The 12644-nt window shown below is 37.7% G+C and overlaps 1 protein-coding gene across 1 annotated transcript in view; it reads left to right on the top strand.

The window, feature by feature from the left end:
- Positions 1 to 249: 249 nt before the first annotated feature.
- The window catches only part of PPARG (peroxisome proliferator activated receptor gamma), a 58223-nt gene continuing 45828 nt past the window's right edge, over positions 250 to 12644 (top strand). Inside the window, exon 1 of the mRNA XM_082322575.1 lies at positions 250 to 335. The gene's annotated coding sequence lies outside the window, so the exon portion shown is untranslated. The remainder of the gene's footprint in view (positions 336 to 12644) is intronic.

A 12644-nucleotide genomic window follows, 5' to 3' on the forward strand; every position in this document is an offset into this window, starting at 1 on the left:
CGCGCTGCCCCGCGGCCGCCGCCGCCGCCGACCCCCGTACCTCAGCCCCGGTTCCCGCCGCTGCGCCCCCGCCCCGCCCTCCCCTCACAGCCCGCCGGCGGCCGCGGCGCGATCCCCGCACCGCGCAGCTCCCCGACCCCCTCTCCCGCCGGCGGCTCGCCCCTCAGCGCCGGCCGTGTGGGCCGGCGGGGAGGCGGTGCCCGGCCCGGGGAGGCGGTGCCTGGTCGGTAGGACGGGCCGAGCCGGGGAGTTTATCCCACTAGAAGGGAACAGTTTCTCCCGCTGAGACTTGACAGCACCAGGTCAGTGCGGGCTACGGGGGACCTTCCTCCGAGGTGAGGGGGCCGGCGGAGGCGTGAGGAGAGCTCCGGGCTGAGGGAGACATGGGTGTGGGGGGGCTTGTGAGGGGCGCCTCTGTCGGAAGAGGGGCCGGGGCGGGCTCGGAGGGGCTCTTGGGGGTGAGGGGAAGCGTGCGCGGTCGGGAGGGGAGAGGGCTGAGCCCCGGGCCGGAGGAGGAGGAGGCCGTGGTGCCGGGGATGCTTGGGGTGGCGGGGAAGGAAGGTGGCTCTGCGGGAGCGCGGGGGCGGGGTTAGAGGGCTTTTCCTGGAGCGGAGGGGAGAAGCGGAGTGTTCAGGAGTACGAGGCATGGCCCTGAGGGGAGAAGGTCTGCCGGGACAGGCTGCCGGTGCCCGTGGGGGCTGCGTGGGCGGGCAGAGGGGGTGAGGCGGCTCCGCGGCGGGCGGGAGGGAGCGCGGTGGCGGGGAGGACCCCCTCGGTGAGGGCTCCAGGTGCGCCGCGCACTGCCGGGCAGCGGCAGGCGGTGCCCCGGAGCCTCCTACCGGGGGAGAGCCCGGGCGCTGTGTCCATGGTGCTGTACTCGGGGCAAGGGCTGGGGAGGAGGGCTGGGGAACCGTGACTCATGTGGGTTAGCTACAGCCCGTCTGAGAGGAGGATGCTGAGGAGAGTGCAACGTGCGTGAAGGGGTGATCTCCTCCCCTACAGCGGTGGAGGTGATGGGGATAGATGCATCCAGTGGCTGCAAGGGGTAGACCGCAGGATGTCCGTTCGTACTACATTAGGGCAAAGGAGCGGACAGGGAAGTGTTGGTGCTCACCTGGCTAATTCACTTAATGAATGAACAGCCTTTTTTTTTTTTTTTTTTTTTTAAAATTTCTCAACCGCAGAAAGTCGGGGAGCCTTTCTGAGCCTGCAACAACTGAGATGCTATGTTGAAATACATTATGTCTTGGTGGCATGCCTCAGGTTTGCAGGAGCATTTTGTAATCTTCCCGGTGTCATTTCTCTCCAGGGTATTCTACAACTGGAGAGTGCAAGTTCCTGTGGTGGTGTAACTTTGTGGCACTGTGTACACACAACAATACAATGCTGACTTAACAGTGATGTATTTATTAATATCAGTGATGTAAGACTGGTACTTATTCTCATGAAAAGCTCAGGAAATTATCAATTTCTTCATGTACTGTGGAATCTACATTCCTTTAAATCAGAAGTCTTGATTACAATTATCCTTGAAATAACTAGGGTTGTGGGCTAGCCTTATGTTTGTGACTTGCTGCCCCATTTCTGAACAAGCTTTTGCTGTGGAACATGATTGGAATGTTCCATTTAAAAATGAGTATTCAAAACAACAAAAAATGTTTTTCTGGTACCAATTAGTCCATAATTTAATCAGTAATTTACCTATTAAAAGGTTACTACGATTTGTTACTAGTTAACTAAGAATTCCCAGTGTACACCAAGTAACTATGACATATGATACTCAGTGCTTCCCTTTGAAAAGAAGTTTCATATGTTGTGCTCCCATTAATATCAGAACTTGTTGCATGAAGTCGTGTGTTTGACATCATTATTCTCTTTGGCTGTCACAAAAAAAATTGCTGCAAAAATTGCTTAGAGATTTAATTATGAGATTATAAGAAATCACTCTTAGCAGTGTGTTAAGGCATGTGGTACAATATAAGCATGGACTTGTCAAGGGGAGAGAGAGTTGAAAAAATAGTTGGCATGGACCTTGAATGATAACCAATCAGAAATATAATTTAAAGGTATTTTTACACAGGCAGCTTTTGAATTTGAATGTTCTTAGGCAGCAGTTTAGTAAAATATCTGATTAACTGTTAGTGGTTCAGAGATTATATATCTGTAAACAGCCTTAAGATAGTATGTATTTCTTAGAAATGCCTCAATGTCAAATTCCTGGATAATACTATTTATTAAACATCAGCATTCAGTGAAACTTCCATTACAATATAGAATATACAAATAATTCCTTTTCTCCTGATATAAATTTATATTTCATATAATAAATGATCACAAAAAATGAAGGTGGCAAAATATTAGAATTTAACTGAAGAATATTGAAGCTATGCCTTTTAATCTTCCTTAGGATACTGATAAAAACATCCACTACCAACACTGCTTCTAAATCTGACTCTTCTGTGAACTTTTGTGAATAACCATAATTCCTTTTCTAAGTCAATAAAATAAATTTAGGCCCAGCTTCAATTACTGTCAGTATAATTTTGCAAGAAGTTATATTGTAAAAACAAGGAAAAGTTTAGAAGCAAAACAAAAACTCGTCTTGTACAAAGCTGAACTAAATAATGAGAATCATACTTAATGATTTTTTTTTCACCTTGATTGCTGAGGCCCTCTTTTGTTTGTTTTTTTTTTTTTACATGTAATCTGTTCAGAATGGTGTTGAATATGTTTACTAGCCATTTTTTGTAGCCTAATTTTGAATCGCTAGTTGTGCATATTTGATATTCAGAATTTGAGTTTCTTTTACTAGCTTTTGTCACAAGGATTATTCCTGTATTCTCCTCTGGCATGCAGTAAAACAGTTCCCAGTGCAGTTACTCAAGAGAAATTAAAATACAATTATAAATTCTCCATGCTATGTTCTTTTGAAGTCATGGATACAATACTTTCCATTAGTTATTGCTACTAGTTTCATTTTTTAATCACTGATAGACTTATTGAATTTAGCATGATATTAGATGATGAGTGCTAATTATTCCATGCTGTACTTCCGTAATGATGTATATTTTTTTTAACAGCAGGGATCTATTTTTCAGGTACTTCATACCAAATGTTCTTTGTGTGTCAGTTAACTTTTTGTGAACTAACAAAAGAAAAAGTTAGAAATAACCCAAAGCAAGAGAACATTGTTATACTCAAGTCCTACATACCCATGCCACAAGCAGAAGTTGGCATTTCCCATTAACAGGTCAGTTCTTAAGGATTTCATTTAACTGTTACAGAGTACTTGGAAAAAATCTCCCCGTCACGCCCTTTTTTTTTTCCCTGTGGAGGCCTTTCCAAGGCAGAAAGAAAAATGAAAGAGCCATAAGATTTGTCTTCAGATATTTAAATTCTCAGGAATACGAAATGTAAATTGATTCCTACATTAAACAATACACCTCTTACATTTCTTTTGTCTGTTCCCCCCGACCCCCCTGCTGTTTTTATATGAAGGATAGTCCATCTTTTTTCAGTTGTGCTTTCTTTTTTAATGAAGGATAGTCCATCTTTTTTCAGTTGTGCTTTCATTCAGGTTCCAGTGACAAAGTATGTAGAAAATGCAGGTGCTAAGCAAATTGTCAGCCTAGTACTAGCACCTGTGGTGAGCGGGGCTTGGGATACTTTCAGATCTTGCAGGTAGAAGGAGATAGGAAGGAGAAAATACATGTGGCAACCATAGGAAAGACTAAGTTTCTACTTCAGCATCAGGTCTTCTACTGCAACATGGACTTCTCTTTTGCCTGTTGCTACAAAGATGTCAGCTCTTCTCACACCACAAGGCAAATATACAACTAAATCTTTTGTAGGCTTTTATTCTTTTAATTTAGGGGAAAAAAAAAAAAAAAAGGAAGGCCTAGTCTGCAGTCTTCATGTCTGAACACTTTCACTGAACTTAAGTCAATTTGATGAGGTTCATATTTTTCTCCCACTCCACCCACACCTTACATTACATTATTTGGCCTGTTTGTCCTCTCCTAAGCCACTCTATAGAATTGAACTAAACAATTACATCATTCCCCAATTAAAATTCATGATAAATGAACTATATAGATATTTTTAATTACCTGTATTGCAGTAGTACCTAGCAGCCTAGTCAAGATTGGGACCATCTTGTTACTCACTCAAATTAAAAGATTGTCCCTACCCTTAATACTATATGATCTATGACATGAGAATGCAAATAGTTACAAATTTACAACAGAGACACAATGTAGTAGGGAGACTGATGCAAAAATTTTAATTTAAAATTACAGTGTGTTGATTTATGCTTACAACAGTAATAGATTCTTATAACAGTAATAGATTCTAATCTGCATCATGACAAATACAAAAAAGTTAGCTATATGTGTGATAACAAATCTCAAAATTTACAGCAAAAAAACCCCTCAACTTCTAAGCAGCACCCTATTCTCTAAATGCAACTGTTTTTACTTTGCCATTTTACTGTATTTCACTGCAAATAGAAAAAATATCCTGCTTAGAAAGGGGAAGATAAGTAGCTACCTCAAAAACTGGGTTGTGAATTTCTGGAATCAACTAGCAGATGATGCTCCGTGGACTTGCATAAGCCACCCCCTTCCCTCATGACTAAGCAGATCACCTCCATGCCATGCAGCCTGCACATTCAGGACAAAGTCTATGAATTCAAGTCTATGAATCCCAAAGTCTACTCTGCTGGTTGATAATTAGCAATTTAAAAAACACAAAGCTTACATAGCTTTGTGTATATATGTTCAGGCACAAGTATGCTTGATGACTGCTAGGGTGAACATATATGTATGATTATGTACATACTTGTAGGGGATATGTGTGTGCAGGTAATGTATTAACCCTATGTTATAGAATGACTTCCTACTTATCTCAGTAATGTTGAAAGGCTATATATAACATCTGATAACACAGTATAATAAATATTGGATAATATCCCAACAGAGAAATATACAGAACATTCCACGGTATCAAAAAAAGATGATGTTGGTTTACTCGGAGATGCATAGAGGCTAGAAAAAAAATCCCGGCTTCATTCAGGTCAGTGGTGGTTCTGCTCTTTCAGTAGGGTCACGTTTGCAATCTATGCGCAGTGTTAGAAAATTTGTCCTATATATGGCTTGCTTCCATGCAATTACTATTGGAGTCAGCCTGTGGTTTTAGTATACTGAAAATACAGGGTCCGACTCTAAATGAATTGCTGTTTGCTTAGTGAGACTAAATGCCTGAAATTAAATAACCATGAATATATATTATAGCAAAAGTCCTACATATTTTTCTTTAGATTATTTAAGAAATGCCACTGTAACAGGAATAGTATATTCAGCTGCCTTTTGTTCTGGAATTTATGTGATAAATTTCTTAACGTATTTTAACTCTAAATGAAATACTAACATTTTCATACAGACATTGCAGTTGGTATTAGTTTATTCTAGACCAAATTAGACATGAGTTCTAGTTTTGGTCGTATAACAGCTATTATGGGAGGAAAATATTATACTTTGTGCTGTTTTACGGGTTATTGGAATTTCATGAGCTCCATGGGGACTCATGTCTTTCCTCTTTATCACGAATCTGATTGTGACATATTTTAGATTCCCTTTTGCCAGTATCCTATACTTTTTTATAGGAGGCCTCCAGCTGTGATTCTTCTAACTTACCTGTTTGTATGTGTAAAATTCTAAATATGTTATTTTCATACTAACACTTTTAGCTGTCATGGAATAGGCACATAGAATAAGTGAGAGTGATGGAAGTTTTCTTATTGCATCTCGTGTTTTTCCGCTGAGTTTAAGCAAATTACTTTTCAGAGACTTTTATATTTGCACAAAGTAGCCCTGCCCAGAATTATGATCTTGTCTTAAACTTTTTACACAATATGTGATTACGCTGCATTGCATAAAATAGGATTTTATGTTATAATATTGCATTGTAAGTCCATAGTACTTGTGTGCTTGTTTAGATTTATTGAACAGAGATGTTGTGTAACTGCTGTAGCTATTCATGGTTGTGTAGCAGCAGTTTTGAAGTTTGAGAGGCTTTGAACTTAGTTTGCTATCTATATACAACTAAAATTATGTACATTTTCAATATTTATGCTAGGGGAATATTTTAATATTGCTGTGAAATAAGTTCTCAACCATGGTGGTTTGAAACATATGTTAGACTACCAAAAGAGTCACTCTGTTACACCAAAAAAAGGAACTATGAAAAGAAAAATGTTAATTACAGGCTTTAACACTCACACCAAGATCTTCTAGTAGGGATGGTCAGAAAAACAGGTTTTACTACCTAGACCTGGTGCTTTGTGGTGCTATCTAATATGGGGGCTTGTGGAAAAATGCAGCCACTTCTATTTACTGCCTTTCATAATGTACATATTTCCTCATGATAGGTTTAGGTACTGACTTTTTATGTCTACAGTAAATAAAACTGAAGACTTTATCTTTTCATCTTGAATATGTTTTACTTGGAGTTACTGTTCACTGTTCCCTACAGTAGTATTTCAGCTACAAAATTTTATGCTGAATCTCAGTTTTTAAGCTTAGTAGAAGCATATTATAATGTGGTATGTTGCTAAATTGATTTTTAATCCTACCTAAGAATGTACAAAAATATAAAGCCAAATTTTATTTTCAGTTACACCCAGAGAAATCTGTAGATAAGCAAGTACAGAAGTACGTGAGGGCAAAAGGTTGCTTTTTTTACACAGAATTTTATCTGTATTCTCTAACCTTATTCAGGACCATATTTAATCAAATCATGAGAAATTCTGAAGAGGCCACAGGCCTCTTCTCATTCCCTCCAGGACAATGAAAAATTATTTTATCTGCTATTTGCTTTCTAGCTTGTACTATGTCCGAAACAAAGTTCTTGCACTGACCTAGTGATGTAGCTATTCCTCGGATTCTGCTAAAGTTAACCACTGATAGTGGATGGATTTACTTTGTTGAGTCACTAAAGTTCTGTGAGGTTTTTACTGTATTTCTTCTCTATCATCACTCCTGGATGCCATCATTTGCACTTAAAGCGCATATCTGAGATGCCTTATTTGTACATCAAGGCATGTCAGCGTATTTAATTTTTAAAATTATTAGAAATATTAAGAAAAGCAGGTTAGTGGAGGGTTTTTTTATTATTTTAAATATCCCATAGTAATTGTCAACATAAAAAGAGTTTGACAAATGACTGCATATTGCAAGACACTCATATAAAAGTGTAGATTTTTTGAGTTTTGCCTAGAACATGATTCAAGAGTGTGGAAACAAAAGTTCTGCAAATATGCTTTCACTTTCAGAATTTCCAGCTGTTGCTGAAGATGATTTAAGATGATAAACAAGATGAAACTTTAAGCTTTATTTAGAACAAAAGGATTTCACATTAAATCAGTTCTCTGAATGAAATAAGCACCATTAAAAATGTTTATTTTCCTGGATTTTTTTTTTACATTTACACTAAAGCTATTGCCAGAATTGCTGAATTATTCTGAATTAGGTTATTTAGTAAAGATCTCAGCTAAGTATGAGTTGTTACAATTATCTATAGAATAAGTTTCAAAATTAGTATTACAGAAGTTTATTATGACAGGTCCTGAATTTAAAATAGGAAATAAGCAAATATTGAAGAATTACTTTGAAAGGTTCAGGTTTTTAACAGTGGTTTTAAAGTATTTTTCATTATCAAGGCAATGCAAAATAATTTCCAAAAATCCTATGGAAGCTCAACTAGTAGTTCTTCACTTGCCTTTTTTTTTTTTTTTTTTTTTTTTTTTAATTATTTGGATATTAGCACTTAAGAAATGTGATTGCAAGCAAATTCCACACTTGCTTTCCATGATTAGCTTGCCAATTGATCTTGGTTCTGTTTTGCAAGCTTCTTGGAGTATTAGCTGTGATGTAAGCTTGCCAATTGCCTTGAACTGGTTAATTGTTTTTGTGATGCAGAGAAGAACATTGTGGCATGATGAACAAGAGACCCAAGAGGGTTCCTTACACAGTTTCCTTTGGGCACTGCCCAAAGACTTGTTCTTTGGGTCTGCCTCATGTGATCAGGCTGGCTAACTTTACCCAGTTAAATTGGGTGCGGCGGATATTTATTATATTCACAATATCTTGTTTAGTTTGGGGGTTTTTACAGTAATCCAATATCGCAATACCTTGTATAAAATATACACTTGAAATCATCACACTGGTTTAGATTTTACTCGGGCTAGATAGGATAAAACATCAGGTTATGGATGTTACTTTCTGACATAGGTAATGACATTTGAGGAATTATTTTCTTAGACCAGGATTATTAACTTATTAAGAAATAGTTATTACAGCACAGTTGGCATAGGCAGGAATTCTTGACAGTGCTTGAAGAAGCCCTGGAAAACCCTTCAATATCAAAAAGCCATTTTTCCTCCAACAAAGATATTTTCTTGTAGACATGTCTTCTTGAAATTTTTGGCAATGAAAATCTTAATCCAAAAATAGAATATTAAAAATATGTTTCCCACAAACATACCTTAATGTTTTAATTTATATAAAAAACCACTTATCATGCTAACGTCATAGTTCGCAGTAACTGATCCCATTATGAAATGAGTCTGTGTCTAACGGTGTATCATTGTTTTCATTGTTCTGTGCATTGGATATGGTATCTGTCAAATTTTTAATGAGTCACAGTTTTGTTAAGAAAGGCATTTTTTCATGCAAGAAAAGAGTCACATACAGCACAGCGGCCCTCTGAGTTCTACATAATATGCTGTTTCATCCTTCATGATGTAATACTGGGGATGTGGAAGTCATGTGCATTTCTTTCCATTCTTTTTTGGGTCACCAGGGTGACAATTTTCAGTAGGTGAGAGATCAAAAGAAAACTGCTTTCTGTGTATTTTATCAATTCTGTTTTTAAAATATAAAAATATTATCAACAGTGTTCTGCTTCTTTACAAACAAAAATATCCATAAAACAAAATTTGTGCAGAATAGATGGAGTAATGTGCAACATTAAGATAGGCTCTGGCTTTAAAATATTGTGAAATAGCTAGAATATCTTTAATCATAATAGAGGCTACTGGTGTTCAGTATGATTAGATTAATTGCAGTGGTGGATTAAGACAGGGATCTAAGGCCAGTGTGGGACTTTGGAGGCCCAGCAGAGAGGAGAGTTGGGAAAAAGTGAAAAAGCTGTCCATAGTGAGTATCAGGAAAGGAAATTAATTAATTAATTGAATGACATTTTGAAGGAAGGCAGTGGGAAGATTGGCTAAGACTCTTGCTTTTCTTTATTTATTTAGCCCTTTTCATGTTTGCCAAAGAAGATATTAAAAAGCAGGGAAATTCTTTAAAAATACAGATATTTGAATTTCTTTCTCAAAGTTTAAAGTTTATTGTTGGAACCTTCTTGATTTTGAATTCTTCTCTCTGGTCTCTTATGAGATTTTCAGCTTTTCTTGGTTTAAGATATGCTGACAATGCCATAACGTGGTCTTTCACTGTATTTGGCATTCCTACTCATTGTTCTTTTTCTGCCCAAGTTTGTTCTGTTTTTTAAATCTAGCCTTATTTATTACTCCTTTGAGAAAAGGAACTGTCTGATATGCTAACAACAAGTGACAGCTTTCCTGTCACTAAGGACAGGAGAACAGGCAGTGAATATTGCTGAAGTCTGAGGTAAGTTTAGAATAACAATAACTTGTACATACACTAAATTTGATATACTGTAGTGTGACTACATTCTCTGACGCAGGCTGTGCAACAGATTCCTGTCTCCTCCCCCATCCACTAACAGGAAGGCGCAGCACAATGTTATACAGCATGTGGCAATTTTAAATTTCTGCTGAAGCTTGACCCTTAGACAGGAGGGTAACTCTTTCGTTGTCACTGATGAAATAACTGTACTACGAATCTCATTATAGTGTCAGAATGAATGGATTTAAATTAAAAAACAAAACCAAACAAAACCACAATGAATTGGTAGACATGAAAACAGTGACGGACAGTAGGACCTCTCCCTTTCCTCCCCAAATCTGCATTTTGAAGGGAAGACTAAAGGGGGGAAAAGGTTTGAGGTGAATAAAGTGAGACAACCAGTGTGAGGGGGAGAGACAAAGTAGAGAGAAACTCTAATTGTCCTGGAAGGAAAGCAGAAAAAAATCAAGGAGGAAGAAGAAATTGATGCAGGTATGGTTGCCACTTTGCTGACAATTACTCCAGGAAGGACTAATGAATGTAGTAATTATATCTGGCAGTTACTCTGTGGGAGAAAGGAATTCTTTGGAGTTCAGAACAGTAAGAGTGATAGAGTGCTCATTTAGTTATGAATATGGAAATTAAATAAAGACAATGTAGGCTAAATACTAAATAGCACTGTTTTCTGATTCCAGTATGTCATATGAACTGTTGTATAGCTCCGCAAAGAAAGCGTCTTCTGAATAAGAATTTCTGAAATTAAATTGGAGAAAAAAATTGGAAAATCTACTGCAGAGATGAGTGTTGCATTGGGAAGAGATACTGACAGACTCCATAGGATTTTCCTCCTTTCATCTTCTATAAGCCATTATTTATAACAGGTTCCCTTATGCCCTTTGATGCTGTACGGTCCATCTGAAAAATAGTCAGTTTTCTTCTACAACCATAGGGCACGTGGATTATTTAACTCACAGAAGCTAGGGGTGATTTTGAGGTGCCTGTTTTATCCAGTATGTTGTTAGCTATTCTCAGAGCAGGAGATGAGATAAATATTAAGCAGTTTCCAGTTCGCTATAGTATTGCCATTTTTATATTGTGGACTCTTGAAGCAGCAAAATATTTCTCCTGATTTCACATGACACAAAGATAGATAGGTAAATGTCTCTGTTACATGTCAGTTACAGGAATTTGATAATTTTACTTGCTTTGCCTGTCTGAGTATCAAGAATGTAACTTGTATCTTAGAGTTTTCCATCTCTGCAGTTTCTTTTTGCACTGATATAATATTTCAACTTAAATGAAGTGTGAGTTTGGGAAAAATAGTTCAGTACATTTTATGTTAGTGCTCAATAAAACAGCGTGCAAAGGAAGTGCATGTTCAGTGAGATTTATGAGAGTTCTAGTCTTATTCACATTCACACTGATTCTGAACGTCTTCAGAGTTGCATGTTCCCTTTCCTGAAAGCTAAGAGTTCCTACTACATGTACTACCAGCTTGCAGGCAGAAAGTGGGACCACGTTTAGGAAAGAAAGCTGATACAAAATTAAATAACTCGGTGAATTTGAGGAAAAACAAAACAAAAACCTGAAGCAATTATATTCCCAAGTATCAGAGAAATCTAGTTGAACTCAAAGGCTAGATCCATGCTAGTAAATTGAAAAGTCCTGTAACTTGGGCTCGGGAACTGGACTGTTAAATGGTTAAATTCTTAAAATTGTCCCTGGTTGAGTTATAGCTCAGCCAACTAACAGCCATACAAACACTTCCCAGAAATACTTTGGGAGTTAGCTTGGGCCACGGACCATTTGCAACAGGCCATTTAGGTATTGCCACCCAGTTTTGACAACTAAGAGAGTTTGACAATGTAAGTGGAACAAATATGGCCAGAGTGAGAGTCCTGGTACTCTTCAGTTTGTTAGTATAGCTGAAACTGAATTAGTTTAAATGCATCTCAGATTTGTTATAATTTCCTTTTAAGTTTCTTCCTGTCTACGGACCAAGATGAGCTGTGCTTAATGTTCCATTCATAGATTTTTTTAGTTCTAAAAACGTTAATAATTTATAACTTGGAGATCTTTGTAAATTTGAAACTTTTGGCGCACAAGAAAGAAATGGAAGTTGTATATCTGGCAAAGTAGAGGCTGTAGATGGTTGGCATTTTATGAAAAGAAAAATCTATAGTCATTTCAGTCTATGTTGTCTGTCCATTTGGCTGTCATATAAATAAATAGAAGGACATATAGCATAAAGCCCAACATCTTTAAAAATACTCCTAAAATTTTTTTCTAACCCCTGGTGAAGGATCTAGTTGTTATCGGAGCTTGTGTTGCATAATGGCAAAATTCTCTCTCTATTTATACATCTGTCCTGAGCAGATGTTAGTAAAATTCTTCTATATGACATAGTCATTACCTGAAAAATATGAAAAATATTTTGACATTTTTACTGTCCTACTGTCTGTTCCAAGAACTATAGATAACTAACATTGTAACTCACCTTTAAAGAATACATTACAACTTGTTTGCTCTGAAAATTCCTTTTGGCTCAAGTGAAAGTACACAGTGCAAACAAAGTTATGAAATGTGTACACAAGGTGTGAGAGTAGATGGTTATACTTGTGTATAACTTTATTGTTCTGATCCTTCAGGACAGTCAACGCAATCTGACCTTTATGCTCACCATCTCATTGATTTGAATGGGATTACAGATGAATATTAGGGCCAAATCAGACTGACTGATTTTGCCCAACTAGTGTCAACAAATAAGTCATGGATTTTTAATTTTTTTTTTTAATGAAATAGCACAGAATTGCAAAATCTAAACAGATGAACATGTATTTTAAGACTTGAAGATTTGAGAGCTAAAATATTTGACAATGTGGCCACTATTTTAAATGTCGTTTCTGTTGTAAAAGTTGATCAACATTTTGACTG

This window comes from Platalea leucorodia, assembly GCF_965183815.1.
Source record: "Platalea leucorodia genome assembly, chromosome: 9".
Taxonomy (NCBI): domain Eukaryota; kingdom Metazoa; phylum Chordata; class Aves; order Pelecaniformes; family Threskiornithidae; genus Platalea; species Platalea leucorodia.